The 16,663-nt window shown below is 37.6% G+C and overlaps 1 long non-coding RNA gene across 1 annotated transcript; it reads left to right on the top strand.

Annotated features, from left to right (window-relative positions):
• Positions 1–5,524: 5,524 nt before the first annotated feature.
• Positions 5,525–6,070, top strand: LOC147654074 (uncharacterized). Its single transcript, XR_015285438.1, has 2 exons — positions 5,525–5,607; positions 5,704–6,070. It is a non-coding gene; the product is annotated as an uncharacterized LOC147654074 (long non-coding RNA).
• Positions 6,071–16,663: the final 10,593 nt, after the last annotated feature.

The following is a 16,663-nucleotide window of genomic DNA, read 5'->3' as shown; positions in this document are numbered from 1 at the left end:
AATAGTTAGGGAAATTTAAATAGTTATATTATGGAAACACTTCAAGCTAACTCTTTCTCTCTAGTGTGCAAAACAAACAACAAAAGTAAGATGTGAAGCTAATTAATGTATTTATAACTTAGAAGTGGAGGTAGCATATAAATACCACCCATATTCAGGCTATGGGTATGAAATATTTAATTTATAGAAAATAAGAAAAGGTACTTTTTAGTAAAACAGAAGAGAGAGACCAAGCCATACAGAAACACTTTCTTCAGTGTTGGCATGCAAATGAAATGCAGAGAATTAAAAAGGTCCAAAGTACTGCAGATAAACAGAAAACACAACAGGAAGTCATGGACATCAGTCAGATTTCTATGACAAACACAAAAATAAATTGAAGGCCCCCTACCAACCCTCCAAGCTAATAGAACCAATATTTTCACCTGGAGAAATGGCAATCAATTAACCACTCCTCCCCAAAACCACATCATGCAATTAAAGCAAAGTTCATTGGAAATATTTTTGTCTAAAATTGTCTACTTAAAGTTATTTCAAACTCATATGATTCTGATGATAAAGATTAATTTTGATAAATTAATCATCCATCATTTAGAATGGTTATGAGGAAGAAACCCCAAGACAATATGACAAAGTCCAGTCTTAATAAAATCAACCAACCACACACACACACTTCAGAGCCTACATTTAAAGTGGGGTAATAAAGGAGCAAATTCATTCTAGTACTGTGCATGCATTCATTTATCTATAATATATCACCTGGCTTTTATTTCATGCTCAAGAACTTGCAGAAAAACAAAGAAATCAAATTCTCGTTGGTTCGGGTAAACAGCAATATATTTTGATGGCAGACACTTGGATTTAAAAATATCCTGTTTGTTCTAACAGTTAGCTCTGCTTCTTTCTTGGTGGGAGTAAAAAGAATTCCTTCCCTGTTCGGAATATTTGACACTTTCAAGCTGTGGCTGTGACCACAATTGGCTTTTGATTGGTAGTCAAAAATAATTTCTAAGTATTTTTTCCCAAATTCACTTCAAACAATTTTGTCAATAAAATCATCTGATCAAAACAGTGTGGATAGGCAAAATATTTAACTAAGAACACTTTTAAAAACCCAAAAAGCTAATTTTATAATACATCCATCATTGAACAGCCTCATTGCTGGACTACATGAGATTCTGTGTTAAAAGTTATTAATTTTCTGCTGCTGCAGCTTTAAAATTTCTCATTAAAGATTTAATAGCAAAAAGAAGTATGAACTGAAATTAAAACTCTCACTTCTCATGGAAGAACTCTAACATTTTAGATGGCTTTCAGCTCCTTCTTTCACAAATAAATATTTATTATTTCTCCTTCCATGCTGCCTCCAGATTTATTGAAATAGCATTGAAATTTTTTGGAGATACTTTTTTTTCAGGACATACCAAGATGGTTTCTTTCAAAGTTTCTTATATATAATATCTTATATATAATTTTATTTTGAGAATCTGACTAGAATTTTAAAATAACTTTGAATCAACCTAAACAGTATTTTTGTATCAAATTTTTAAATCACTGGGCTCTGCTCATGACAACTCACTTTTGTTAGTTATTTTCCATACTGCATCCAAAAATATCACAGCTGTTCCTGAAGGGGAAGAGAACAAAAATAACCCTGACAAGTTCATTTTGAAGTGCTCCTCCTACAAGTCTATATACTTAGATAGTCAAAACAGACAATTTAACTAAATAACATTATCTGGAAAAAAAATTCTGCAAAACTAGTGTAGAACAGAAGTTTTCAAAGTATGCAATAGTTTGCATATTGAAACAACTTTCTTCACTTTTACTGCTGATTTCTGCTGGCTGAGCTGTACCTGTGCTAAATGTCAGAACTAATAACAAGCAACTTCAGACATCCAAAGGCCAAAGTGCTAACAGTAGGTTGCCTTCATGTTCTTTATCATTTGTTATTCAAGTGGCTGCTTGTAATATTTAACCTCAGCCAAGTCATAACATTCACTGCAGAAACTCATTAGTGCTCATTAATTTATGACCACTAACCTGCCAGGCAGGGTAAGTGGCAGGGGCAGTGTACCAAGGAGAACGGGTTAAGTGACAGAGACAGCTAAAAAGAGGAAAAAGCTTTTACCACTCAGAGAAAATTGTTTCTTTGGTCCTACCAACAGCTTCACAATTGCCTGTAGGTTTTTTGCTACTAGAATCATCTAGGGCTCCTTCTAGGAAATAAATACTTACATAATTTTAGAATTTCCCATGTTTTTAGAACCCTGAGATGAAAAAAATAGGTTTTGGACAGCAGTAGCAGGGTTCAGGTGTGTGCTCATATTTACACCGCAGAACCCAGGCACATGCATTTTGTGATATAAGTTCACATTTCAACTCCAGTTCTTCTTAATTGTAGGACACAAATAGAAAACATTCTAGAAACGCCTAAACAAAATACCTCAGAGGCATATTTTCCTTTTACTGTTCATTCACTCACATTTCTCCTGTGAGGGACCAATAAAGCTGCCCAGCATTATTGGCATTTCAGACTTAGACTACACCAGCCAAAGACTTTGTGAGATTTTAGTTACTCAAAACCTTTTCCTTTTCTGCCCCCAGGTCCCCCAGCATTTTGAAAAAGCACAGACTGGCAGCTGATAACCATGGCTGGGCACAGGGCTCATCACAGCCACCACGTGCCACCTGAATCCTGGCATCAAGCCTCTAATTGCAGTTTGGCACCTGAACTTGCAAGTATTGATTGGTGAAGCATTTTATGATAATCGTGTTCAGACTTTTAGCTGGTCACTCCTTAACAATATTACTGGAAACATTCTGTAGCTCATTTGGCATCCCCTTATCTTGGCACTTAGAGGCTTCACCTTCATACAAAGAAGGCCACACTCCACAGAGGATTTCACACCTAGGCTGACAGATGCCAGCCATTTACACAAATGTCTGCTGCTCTGCATAGAGCTCATTTTGTTCCAGCAAACAGGATGATTTAAGAATGTAGAGAGATAAGTATATGCTTAAACACATATATACATATAAGTAGGCTCATAACTGGACATAAAAAATGGAACAAAGATTCTGAATACAAAGAGAAGGGAATGACAGGAAAATATAAAACTGTAAAATAAGGACGTTACAATTTTATTAAACTTTCACTTAAAATCACACATGCTTTTCTATTTTTTTCAATGACTAATGGTAACTGTATTCAAAAGTGCTCATCATACAGAAAACATTAACATGCGCTAGTACAATTACCACTGTTACCTCTAAAGTCTCATCCATGCTGGTTTGAAAATGTTCTGTGTTATTTGGATTCCCACAACAACATTCTGCAAAATTAACAGTATTTATTTTATATTTAAACTCTGATAACAGCAAGGGAACAGAATGAGAAAGGTTCTGTTGTGCTGGGATCCCTAGCAGCAGCATCCCATTCTCAAAAAGGTTAATCCCAGCACATCCTGATGCTTTGCTGACAGTCCCCACTAAAACTGTTCAGGTGTAGCTTTCTGCAAATTCCTAAAGACAGAATGTGTCTGGTTTCACAGAAAGGGAATGTTTCCTTATTTTGAATGATAAAATTAAAATTGTTTCAGTAAAAAGTCAAAAGAATTCTACAGCACAAATCCTCTTTTCTTGTATGTGTGAAATGGATTTCACTAGAACAATGCACAGAGCCATACAGCAAGCTGCTGAAGACAGTGGGAATTAAAGTTTGAAGCTGTTCTCATGAAATTATCTAAGCAAAGACTAGGGAAATGTGTATTTAAATAGTATATTAAAGAAGTAGATAAACTTTGAGACAGATGCTTTATTTCCAGACTTTTAAAATATGTCTTCATTTTCTCTGCTTTATATTATATTACCAATAAAAAAGAGCAGGTTGTTTTTTAATTGCACATAAGCTGCAGAACATCAGGAAATATGCCTTGTGTTCCACGTGACTCAAGCATGATATATGAATTTTCTCTGCAATTTTGCTAGAGTTCTAAGCACTTAGAGAAAATTCCTTGAATGTTAGGAGCCAGTGTTACAGATGGAAAACAGCTGCAAAGAACTGAATGGATCTTCACTGAACAGGGGTGGGAGCCATGTAGGTGTTTCTGCTTGATATTTTTGTAGGTAAAAAGCATACTTAGCTCCCTGTTTCAGGCATCTAAACCACCCTCCCTTCTTAGCTACAGAGAGCAGTTTTATGGAGATGCAAGCTTTCCAACTATAATGGCTGAGGGAAGGTTTTAAAGGAGCCTCTTCTTCTCGCTGCCTAGAGAGGAAAATGTAACCTAACACTGGATGTTTACAGTATCATGAGTAAGCTGTTGGCATTGGTACTATATCAGATCTGTCCAGATTCTAGTGATTCTGCATGCAAAGTCTCAAGGACTTTATCTAAGGGGTACATTTTCATATGGTTGATGCTGCACACTATCAAGACTAGAGAGAAATTCAGGAGAGGAGTCAGTAATCCACATCCACTTTCCCAGGATGTGAGCTTCACAGCCTTGTCCTCAGAGTCCTGCTCTGCTGCTTCTCCAAACGGGAGTTCTGCCAATGAAGCCTGGCAACCCATGCTTTTTGTGTCCTCTCCCTTAAACTGTTCACTGTCGAAAAAACAGCTCAGGAAAGTCACCGACCCCAGGCACGCACACACACACATTTCCTTGCTGCAGTGGAAAGCAGAGGATTTTTTCTGTGGGTTCTGCCTGTACAATCAGCAAACAATGGGCTTTGTCAGCTGCTGCTATCCCTGTGCTGCCTTGGATGGCCTTGAAAGAGAAAGCAAAGAATACCAGGGTAGGCTACAGGTTCTTACCTGAGCTAATTTACTCCATTTAGTTTCAAAACAGTTTTCACATAATTGACAGAAAGCTGTAGAAACTCCTTACTAATGTGCGCTTTGATTGGCCTTTCAGCTTTATAAATCTTATGAATTCCTCATAAAGTTATTTATAGACAGCAAACATTTGGTAGAGTATATATGCAAATTGCTACTTGCACGTCCAAAATGTCCAAAGAAATTTTGTGTCAACATGTAGATGACTGTTAAGATTCTTTCCTGTGTAGCATGGAGAAAAAGAGCCTGATTTGTAGACCAGCACAGTAATGGATTTGGTTTTTTGTCATAGTTTGTGCCAACAGTATCCTTTGAATACTCAGTGAATTAGAGCTGTTTGGTTTTTTTTCCCAAGCAAATCTGCTGTCTTAAGAAACACAAAGTTCTGTGAAACTTGCAGTATATAGAACTATTTCAGTCATTGTCTATAAATCAAAATACGTTTTAAAATTTAGATGTGAGTCATGCCAGAATTGAAGATGTTTTTAGCTCCAAAAGGAGCTGACAAGAAACAAAACATATTTGAAAGATACCTTCATTAGAATACCTCTTGTTACAAGAAATGAAAAAAAAAGACTCCTTAAGCTTCAGAAGAAAGAAAAAGAAAAAAGAGAACAAGAGGTTCTTTATTTATTATTATTTTATTTTACATTTAACACTGAAACTTCCATGTTTTTGTTTCAGGTATCTGAAGCCCAGTTCTCCCACAGAAACATCTAAGATTCTGTGTACTGCCTGGCCTGAGATCCCTGCTAGCCAAGCCTCAGGTCAGGAGAACAATTATTTATTTTTTTTATGTCACTGATATACTGTGGTGGGTCTGGGAAAAATCAGTGTCCTCAATGTGATTTGTTATGTTGCAGACTAATGTTAATGTGAACGTGACACACAGTGAAGACATCCAGCCTATTGCATGTATTCCAAATTAACCTGTGGACTCCCTGTTAATTCTGTTGGATGTATCTGGAGGTACAGCTCTGCTCTGGGGATGCCTGCCATGACCACTGATCACAGAAGGAGCCTGATCCTCTTTCAGAGGAGATGTCCAACTGTTTCATCCACATAGGCTAGTGGAAATTGAAATTTGTATTAGCAGTGGAGTTAATGGGCACCCCTTAAAATAAAATATGCAACGAGCGTGTGGGTTTCCTGTGCCACAGGTGGCTGTTCAAGTATGCATGCTCTGGATTAAAAGTCTTTTAGTGAACTCAATAAAATGAAATTATTCTCTTTATAACAAGCTAATGCAGTGCTGGTTCTGTTTGGAAGAATTCTCAGAAATAGTTACTGAAAAAACTGGAAAGTTAATTGGGTTTTCTGAACCTTTGATATTGGATTTCACAACAGGATCTACTGTAAGCACACTCTTTTATATGTTAAACCACACAGTTATATATCCTACCATTCCTATTCTGCTTGACTTCAAGATTTTGGAGACATCCACTGACTGCAGCATCTTGAAAGTGTCTTCTTAGATCCTCTGTATTCCTGGATTTTCCCTAGATAAAACTCCAGTGATGTCTTATGAGGCTGCCTGGAAGAGAGGCTGGACAGAGTTAAAGCAATAAAGTAGGTATTTATTGTAACTTCTCTAATTCTTTTTCTTCTCTCGATTCTGCTGTACTTCTTCTGTGTTTTTCTTTACTCCTGGATTTCTCAGTCTCCTTTTGGCTGAGCTCCTTTTATCTAGTTTTAACGGTTGTTTTCATGAAAACATGCTCATAAATTTCATATTGTTTGAAATTCAGATCTCAGAAATTGAGATCATTTTTCTGGATCTCAGAGCTAAGTATCAGAATCAAGGGCACAAACTCTGTGTCTCAGTCTCCAACATTTATTAAAAAGCTTTCAAAGGATACACCTTGGGCAGTACAAGGGCCTGGCCAGGGCTCTGCCCAAGATAGACTGAAGACTGACTCTAGATGGACCCCAAGTCATGAGTTTTCACACTTTTATGAGTTTGGGTCCATTTACAGATTTGGGTTAATTGTCCAATTACAGCTTCAGGTTATAAAGTCCCATCCTCCCAGATTGCCCTCCTCAGTTTGCCGTTGTTTATACTCCTTTGGGCCTGAAGCTGCAACGGTGTTCTTGGTTCTCAGCTGGGAAAGAATTGTTTTGTCTAACTATACTGTGAAGAGAACTTGCTAACATTTTATATAAAGTTCAGAGCTATATACTAATGCAGTACAGAATCTGAGAATATGAAAGTTAAAACTTAAGGCATCACCAAACACCCTGATTATCTATATACCTCAGATAAGGATTTTTCCAGTCATACAGAACTTATTTATGTTACATCTATCCATGATTTCAGCCTCCCACATAGCAGAAGAGATATGACACGGTATCAACTAGAATGGCTTTTTTATTCTTTACTGTGCAAAAAACTACTACACCTAAACATTTTGAGTTTTAAAGATACTTGAGTTAACTTGATACAGACTGCATAAATATTTATTTTGGGATTTTGATACATCCTATAGTCTGTCCTTAGCTTCTTGGTATCTTGACTTCACTGTTGTCAAGACCCAAGCTGGCAAGTTTAAGAGTCTCTGCATGCTGCAATTTATCTTCTAAGCTATGTCTTAGACATAACCTTAAAAATAAGAGGGTTGTCTGTTCCTCTTTGCAGAGGAGGGTCAGTTTCTGGCTGCTAGAGTTGGGACCGATGCGATGTGCCTGACAACTGGAATGGCAGAAACGTGAAAAGTAATCTTCTGGTATTAGAAAAACACTTACAATGCCATATGGTGAAAAAGAAAGTCAAGTCTAGGTAAATAACAGATAGCAAGGGAGCTTAACTGGTCAATAAAAGTGAAGGTGATCAAACACACTTAATCCATTTTCACTCCATACTGCAATCTAACTTGATACTTGTTTTGAATGCTTTAGCATGAGAAAGGGAAATAGTGGCTGAAAACCTAAAGAAATATGGGTGTGACTCAGGTGTTAATTTAGACAAGTGGCTGGAATGGAGCTATCTTCCTTTTTGGTAGCTCGTGTAGTACTCTTCTGAATTTGGGACCAAGACAGTGTTGATGGCATAGGGCTGATTTAGCTCTTTCTGATCAATGCTTACTCGCTATCTAGGCTCTCTCTGTTTCTCACCCTGTCCTGCCAGAGATCAGTCTGGGCTTTAGCAAGAATCTGGAGTGGGACACAGCCAGGATACCTGACCCAAACTGGTGAAAGGGACATTCCATATCATGTGGGATGCATAAAAACTGGGTTAAACTCAATAAAAACTGGGGAGGGGGACTAGATTTTCCTAGGTAGTTGCTGCTCAGAGCCTGACTGAGCATCAGTCTTGTATTAGGAGGCAGTGAGCAATGGTCTTTGCACCATTTGGGCTTTTTTTCCCCTGTTTGCTTCACTTCAATTGTCTTTATCTCAGGCTTCAAGGGTTTTTTGCCTTTGATTTTCTAATTGTGTCCCCAGTCCCTTTAGGGGAGAGTGAGTGAGTTGTTGGTTGGTGTTTAGTTGTTGGCCGGCATTAAAATCAACCCTCTATGTCTGTCTGTTCTGTTTTTTTAGGGAACTATAAAATAGGAGACAACAGCCTAATTATACATCCAATCTTTTCTCATAGTTGTTGTGGAATAATGTCACCCTAATTGCTGAGTGTAAAAGTAAAATATATTTAAAAATAAAGGGTTTTCAGCCTTCTCCTAAACAAAAAAATGATGGAACTGTATAACTATAGTATTATCTTATATAAAAAAGGTCATTTTATGAGAGGATAAGGTATGTGAAGACCATGTGCATGCATAAAATTTATTCAGAGCTTCAGTTTATATTCCATATAGTATATTACTGAAATAATGAACCCTGTGCACTCAATTTAACACCTTTGACACCTTCTGCTTCCTTGGCATTTTTCAAATTGGAAATCTTTTTATAGAGAGTTCTTCCTTTAAATTGCAGAAAGTTGACAATCTCATGTCAATGAAACCAAGACTTTCTACCAAAGGCAGAGACCAAGGATTGCAGCAAACCCTATTTCACAGTACATCTCTTCCCGTTATTTCAGGCATGAAAAATTTCAGTTTTCAAGGGAGTGAAAAATCCTCATCAAATACATGAATGCATCTTCAAAATTCTTCCTCTTTTCAGATTTCCCTCCCTTAACTTTAGCTTCTACTCTTCCAACTGCTTTAACAACACAAAGGGAAAACTGTAGAATAATCTGATAAGTACTTACATATTTGTAGATGCATTCTTATCCAGGTGAGGACTCCCCACAGCATGAAGATCTAAAAATACACTTCCCACAAAATCATACAACCTGAAGAAGATTCACACAACTAAATTATCATTCTAAATCAAAGATTCTTTATCCTTAAATTTCAGAATTAGGAAATCTGAAATATAATGAAAATTTTTTGTGTATTTTTATATGGAAAAAACAGTTTTATCCAAACAGTTGGGCATCCCTAATTTATATGACAGAGGCTGAAGCTGATGGAGAAAGGACAGCTGGGTTGATTACTTTGCTTCATTCATAATGCAGTTCTCTCCTCCTCCCGACATGTGAAACATCTCAGTGATTTTATCTTATCCCTCCCTTTCTCAAAAAGTACCAATGAAAATATCTTCCCCCTGACTGAGCAGATAGTTAATTTTAAATTAAACAGCTGTGTCCAGGCACAATGAGCATATATCTCTGCTGCATAGCGAATGACTTGTAACTGGAATTACCAATGTTTGGGGGTTTGACCTCCAGACAGTAAATTAATATTTGTCTTAAGTGAGTAGTATGAGACTGATCTTATCAGTGATAACACAAAAAGGTTTTGCAGTTTGAATCCTGTTGTCAGTGTGCAAGGATGGCAACACTGGTGGCTGTGTAAATGAGCTGTGTAAATGAACCTACTGGAAGTTACAGTAGAGATATCTTGGGTAGTATGAATGGTTGACTACTTTCACACTGGATAGAAAGATTTTTGGAAGGTGAAAGTCATTGCTTTACTGGATGAGTAATTGCAGACAAATTTTCAAAGAATGAAAGTTTAAAAGCTATTTCATAGGACAGAACAAGACTTTGAATGTGTGATCCACTCCATGGTGATAAAGCATCAGTAAAACTGCTTAGCCACATAGCAGGGTCAGAAATTTTGGGCTGAGATGGAAGGAACCTCCCTTGAAATGCTTCCCCCTTTGGCACAAGGGGGAAATAAGCACCTCTGAAGGCCTCAGTTCCTCAGTAGAGGCACCTGAGTCAGTCCAGTTATCCCTCTGGAAGCCTTCAGTCGCCTCTTCACATGCAGATAAGAAAGGACTGGAAGAGCCTGCAACACCAGACTGGAAAATACTAGGTGCAAGTTAGATACCTGAGGTGGGCAGGCTGGCTCCTTGACCATTTTTCCTCCTGGTAGCCTGTTGTATTTATTTGTGCAGTTATTTTCTGTAAATTGCTCAAGAAGTCAGTTGATCAAGTATGTCATCAACATTTCCTCTGGTCATTATTATTTCCTCTGGTCATGTGTGAGTTAAGTTCACTTTTAATTCACCTGTGTGTAGTATAAAGCAGTTTCACAACGACTGGCCAATAAACAGTATTTAATTCAGCTGTACAGAGCTGCAAATCACAAAACAATGAATCATTGTTTATGTAAACCAGAAAATCTAGCTCTGTGCTAAGAATAATTCAATCACTCTATAAAAAAGACTATCCAAAAATAGGTTCTACTCTCTAAAATGCTTCACATTTGTTGGAGTTTTCCAAGGACTGGTTCTTTCTTTTCATCTTCTGAGATTCTGTTATGAAAGAAAGGTCAAAATTGCTACTAGCAGACCAATTGAGAAAAGCCTGTGACCCCCCCTCACCCCTCCATTTGTATATGTTCTCTTTTCCAAACAATTCTCAAAAAAAAATGTATTTCTCTGAGAGGAATTATAGGAACAGGCTTAAGCTTTTGGTTAGTCTCTGATCTCATTTCTGTTTTCAAAGTCTAACTTTAGGGTCAATTTAAATCAACTTTAAATTCAGTCAAGCACTTGAAATGAAGCAGTGCATTTCTTCTGTGTGTGGCATGTCTCTGGGCCTCTATACATGTGCTAATTCCTTTAATACCATTGTGGCTCTTCATTCTACTCACTCCTGTATGTCCACATCTCCCCACTACTGCTGTATTGGGCTGCCCAGAACTTCCAGGTGTGTCTCTCCAGGTGTGTTTGCAGTACTCCTGCTAAGGCAGACCAGAAAGCTTGTTTGCCCTGAGGGCACATTACTGGCACAGGTTGACTTGCTGTCCACCAGAATCCTCAGCACCTTTTCTGCAAAGCTCCTTTTCTGCTGCTGGGTCCCCAGCCTGTGGGGGTAAATGAGGCTACTCCTCTCTATTTGAAGGGCTTTGCTTTTCCCTTTGTTGAACATCATGAGATTCTGGTTGACCCACTTCTCCCCCTTCTCAAGGTCACTATCAACTTGAACCAAGGTCTATAATTTGTTTTTCTTGTAATATATAGTGAAGTCAGTTCATGAGCTCAGATCAAAAACCCAATCCACATCCATCAGGACAAAAACTTAATTTTTGTTCGAACTAGAGCTGCTCTTTTAGGGAACTCTTCAAATGTAATTGCTACTTTCCAGTAATAAGTGAAAACTAACAAGACTCTTAGTCCCCCCCAGCCTACAACCCTTGACACCTGTGTGAAAAATCCCATTTCATTTTTTGCTAAGAATGCATCTGTCTTTGGGTGGCAGTTAGCAGAATTTCATTTTATACATTAGAAACCTGTGCATTTTCAGGCTTAATTTTCCCATATGGAAACTCTGGCCTATGGTCAGTTTTATTTTTATTTAAAATTTAAGAATTTTCTTTAAAATTTAAAAAATTTTGCTGAGTTTCTTGTAGCTGTCACAATAAGATGTTGAAAGCAGAGCACAGTACCATGTCCTGGCAGTAGTTAACAGTGATACTAAAATTTAGTAGTTAAGGGTAGGGTTTGTTTGCCTAACTGTATGTGTCTAGTGGAAATTTAGATGGCCTCTTGCTAGACTTCTATTTGGCAGTCCAAATGGGTATTCATCTTTGGTTGGTCCTTTGCCATATTTTTCACCCTGGCCGTGTGATTTGGGTGCTGAACTGCCCTTCATACAGCACTAGACACCTGTTCAGGCAGCTGAGATCTGCTCACAGTGTCCTCACACAGTTCATGATGAGATGCATACATTCACTTCACCGTGTTCATCTCTTGATCATAAAATTCCATAAAAATTAATGTTCATCTAAATATTTACCTCTGTGGTTTTTTTCAGAGCAATTTTTTCCAAAGCTAGCAGCTGCTATTCTTCTTGTCCTACTGTCTTATTCTTTTTTCTTGGCTTTGGTAGTTCAGTTGGTGCTGAAATTTCCACTTTGCTGGGCAAATTAGAATACCCCCTAACCATGTTATCCTTATGGTTCCAATTTTCTCAGTCTCTGAATATCAGAAAGTTGTATAATAATATAAGAAAATTATTTTAAAGTTGTATTTCAAAGACTAGAAGGATCTAATTTTTTTAAATGTCCCTTTAAAGTGATTTACTCCTTATGATTATAGCTAGACACATACCAATCATCCTTTGAATGAAAAGCATACTACTTTTATATCATTCATTCTTCTAAGTAATTTAGTGCAGTCTAACATTTTAGGTGCCTTACAGAAGTCTAAATATGTCAACAACTTGTGTAATCTCACACTGCTTCATTTTCTTTTCTTCAGTTAAAACAATAATAGAGCTCCCTGTTTACTGGACATTTTGTCCTTTGTCTTTGATTTGGTACGTACTTAAAGAAAGGTACATCAGCATTAAGACTGTCAGACTGATGGAGTCATACAGATGCAAGAGATTCATTTAAATGAAAGGAAAAGTGGATTTTATTCTTGCTGATGCTAATGGGCCAGTACAGTTTCATGAATCATAAAAGAACAAAGTGCTCTCGTCTATACAAATATTTAGCTAAAGTCTCAAAGGATGGCACCTTGAAGGTACCTTGAGGACAAGGGGAACATAGAAGCTGAAGAAGAAAGACCTGCAAAATGCAATTTGAGCTGCACCATTCCACTGCTCATTGTCCCAGGCTAGGAACTTGAAGAGGATTCCAAAATCATGTGAACTGCCTGAAAAGATTTCTGTGTTTGAGATCAATATCAAAGATTCCTTCTAGGAGGAGGAGGGGGGAAACTATTATTTTCTGCTTAGTGGCTCTGACTTTTGGACTCTGTGGGCTCAGCAGAAGATACAAAATGGTTCTGAGCTGAGGGAATATTTATCCATCTGTCCCTTGTGTACACTTTGTGTTTCAGTGGGAACATGTCAGAGAAGGAAACTTGGGAATATTGTCAAGTGGAACTTTGTGCTCATGTGGGAGATGACTCATTACTGTTTGATTCATCCATCTTCCAAATATTTCTTTCCTAGCAAAAGTTAAATGTTAAACTCCTAAATTTGTTTTAGTATTAGTATTGCTGTGTCATCACTGATATTCCTCAGAGGTGTTGCTTCCTTGTTCATGAAATTCTTGAACTGTGAGAAAAAACAAGACCAACCAGACAGAAAAAAAGCCAAAAAAAATGAAACAAATCAACCAACCAGCAAACTCCAAAACAAACAAAAGACCATCAAAAGCAAACTCCAAAACCAATATGAGCATAAACAATATGTGTTGCATGTAAAATATTTACTGTAGACTTAATTTTCAAAAACATTGTCATGTTTAGTTATCTTTGCATACCTAAAAAGCCCACCTAGAGTCCCCATGACAGGCACTTAAAACTGAAGAGAAACAGAAATATTTCTATCAGAGCTTAAGCACTGAAGTGACAGCTAATTCTATTTTAAATTTTATGGGAAATGTTGATGGTAAAATAAAATGTGAGAGAAATTCTACATAAAAATATATGTTCGTTTTTTACACATATCCATTCAAATAAATCTATGTACTTTAGATGGAATAATTTACTACATTTCTTCCATTCATTTAACTTGTGCAGAAATGGAATGATAGTGCTGTTTTACCCCACTATCTAGGTACAAATATCTGGTTGGAGGGTAGATAAGACAGAGATAACTCAAGCTACAGTACTGTTGGATGGTGGAAGCAGGAACAGGACAGATGCACAGCCCCTTCAACAGTACCCAGCTGTTCTTTTCCTCTCAGTGCTAAAACTGTGGTAGTTCAATTCTTTACTTTTAGCCTCTTACTATTTTAAAAATGTTTCCAGAATATCTTATTCAGCTAAGTAGGTGTTTTTCTTTAGTCTTACTGTACAATCAACCTGCATGAGTAACTGTCTAAGAATGTTTACAGGGCATTTAATCAGCAGGAGATACTTACATTTATGAAGGTAATAGGAAATCCCCTGTGGATTTGTACCTAATTTAGTAATCTTAAAAGCTCAGTGTATTTACTGTTGCAGCTGGGGATTAGTACTGTCAAAAGATTCTCAGCGGAGAAAGAAAATTTAGCACCTCATCTGTCTAAAGCAAAATTTCCCAGGTTTCAAGAAGATCTAACTCATCCACCAGACCAGGGAATTACAGTCATTGTGCTCTGAAAAATTTGAAGGTTATTTTTCTTTATGGATAGAGAATAATGAAAAGGTAGGTCTTTAATATTTGATATTGAAAATGGAACCTACTTTCTCAGCACAGAGAGAAAGAAATTGCCCCAAAATTTAAGAAACAAGCATTAACACTGTAAAAAGACTGAAAAGGCCTCCTTCAAATCATAGCAGATCTGAGCTGGCATGGCTAGCTGCCAGCTATTAGTACCACATACTATGTTTAATCCCTGGATCTTTTATCTCTTATGCTCAAACTCCGCTTATTTCACCCTTACAGAGATGGGAAACATGTATCTGAAAACATTAACAAATTGAAAAAGAAAAAAAGCTCTCTGGGATTAGCCAGAGTATTGTGCCTACTCATTTTTTTTTTCAGTTCATGTTGGAAAATGAGAGCTAAAATGTTGTTCTAACCTTTTGATTAAAATGTGAAATATCATGAGGATTTGTGCTCATTAACTTAGGAAAAATGCTCTAGCATTACATTATACCACAATGTTCTAAAGAACAACCTAAGCTTACATTTAAGAAGATCTTGTCTTATTGTTCTTTTAATTTTTGCAATACTAAGCCCAGATGCTTTGGACTGAACCTTTCCCTTGATGCTCTGGGGGAGCACTGCAGCTTTCATTGCTATTTTTGCTTGCAGGCAGATTCCATCTCTGGTATTACACCACATTTTGTTTGACAGAATGAGGAATAGACCAGATTGTTTCATGAAACTAAGAAATGGAGAAAATTTAGTTAGTAGTACCTATTTTACCAATTTTTAAACAATCAGCTAGGTACTTAAGCGCACATTCAGGGACTACTGGTGTCATTTCCAAGGAACTTAATTGCAAACACTTAATTCTCAGTTAAGTAAAACCTCCTGTATCATCAGTAGTAGTAAAAGTGGGGAAAGGGAAGCAATAACAGTGCAGCTGTTCACAACCTGAAGTACAAATTGCAAAATCAGCTGGGGGAGTGGAAAATGGTCATGTAGTATTTTCTGTATTGAAAGACAGATTTCATGCCTGAAAGCAGATATATCTGTACAGTGCTCTTGCCTTGATTTTATATTTAAGAAAAGAAATATTTGTGACCAAGACTGATCTTCAATTATTACCAATATAGAGCTCAGTTTCTGGATGTAGTGTAACTGAATTTCAGTTCATCACACAAAAAATCCCAACAAATGGGAAGCAGAAACTTTGAAGAAGTCAGCCAGAGCAGAAACTTATCAGAAAACCAGCTCTGACATATGATGCCTCCATTTCCAAAAACAACTAGAAAGTTATCCAGTATAAATTATCTTCTCACAGATGTCTCAAAGGGAAAAGCTATAATGATCATGATGCTTAAAAATAACAAATCCTTTTTTCAAGCTCCTGGCTTCTGGATGCAATTTTCTCCTTTCCCATTCCCTGGCCCTCAGGCTGGCTTCACAATAAGTTTTGGCCAAAATTCAGAGCGTCTTAATTGGTGGTTTAGAAGGTGCTAGCACAGAGGGCAGGACTGTTTGACATAACTTTACATCAACAGTGTAGATAACTTTCCTGTAAGCTAGTTAAGCTTTCTGCCCTGAGATCCAAATGGCTTTTCCACCCCTAGCTAGCTGCCATGTTGCACATACCTGGTGTTTTTCATGACCACTTGCCCTTGGCAGTGGATATCCTAGACTGCAGAGGTGTATATCACAAAGGCTGCTGCAAGTGGGCACTAGCATAGCAGGTGTTCTCTTCCTTGTGACCGGTCCCTGAACAGTGTTGTCAGGACCACACTGCCCTGGTCATTCTTCTCCAGCTGCAGGGCTTCCTAATGTAGCATCCACTTGGGCAGGAGATGCTCAAGTCTGCTGGCAAAGCACCCTCTGTGTTCTCTCCCTGTCTGTAAAAAGGCTGCCTAAGCTGAGCCATGGTACAAACTGCAGCAGAGAGTCAAGGATATTCCTGACTTACACAGGGGAAGCAATAAAGGGTGAGATTGTTAATTCTCCTCTCAACAGCTGAACAGCATTCCCTGTAAAGCAAATAGAGTCCTGTTTCCTGTGATACACAGAAAGAGTGGAGCAAAGCACGGACAGGGAGCACTAAAAGTCACCCTACAGCCAGCTTTGCATTACGCAATGCTGCAGTGCCTGTGCTGTAAGGGTGACTGAGCAATCTTCTAGATGAAAATCAGCTGTGAAGAATAAAATGCCAGCACAATTTTCTGATGGTTGGTTTTCACTTCTTCCTCTGTTCTTATTTTTGCCTTTATAAATATTTTATGCTTAATTGGTTTATT

The sequence above is a fragment of the Cyanistes caeruleus genome, chromosome 3, assembly GCF_971803275.1.
Source record: "Cyanistes caeruleus chromosome 3, bCyaCae1.hap1.1, whole genome shotgun sequence".
Lineage (NCBI taxonomy): Eukaryota > Metazoa > Chordata > Aves > Passeriformes > Paridae > Cyanistes > Cyanistes caeruleus.
Note: the sequence above shows the minus strand (reverse complement) of the source record. Positions and strands in the feature narration are given on the sequence as shown.